This window comes from Calidris pugnax, unplaced genomic scaffold (assembly GCF_001431845.1).
Source record: "Calidris pugnax isolate Ruff unplaced genomic scaffold, ASM143184v1 scaffold66, whole genome shotgun sequence".
NCBI classification, from domain to species: Eukaryota; Metazoa; Chordata; class Aves; order Charadriiformes; family Scolopacidae; genus Calidris; species Calidris pugnax.
Genome location: NW_015090777.1, coordinates 63,353 through 63,862, shown reverse-complemented (window position 1 = coordinate 63,862; position 510 = coordinate 63,353).

The following is a 510-nucleotide window of genomic DNA, read 5'->3' as shown; positions in this document are numbered from 1 at the left end:
CCCCCCCCCCCCCCCCGCCTCGGTTTGCGCTGGAGCTCGAGTTTGGGGCAAAACGTGCCCGAATGGGTGGGGTTTGGGTGATTAAAAAAAACAACAAAGCGCCTTTTGAACCCCGTTTTTAGAAACGCCCGTCGATTATAGACCCCAAAAGGTGAAAAGCCGCCCCCAAAATCCCCTTGGATATCATTGGAGCTGTTTCCTCCCCACTTTCACTGCTGATGCTGAAAACACCAAATCTTTTTATTTTCACTTAAGAAGGGGGAGGGGGGGAAGTCTGCACACACACACAAAAAAAGGGGATTTAGGGGGTTTTTCAGCACTTTCACCCCGAGGCAGCAACATGAAACCTATTTTTTATTAAAAAACCCACCCCAATTTGGGGGTTTCTTCCCCGCGGGCACCTTTTGGAGGTGGAAAACCCCCATTTCCCAGCGCCCTGGTGAAAAAATGCCCCAAATGGGACCAAACCTCCCCAAAACCAGAAGATTACCCCCCCCCCCCCCCCCCCCC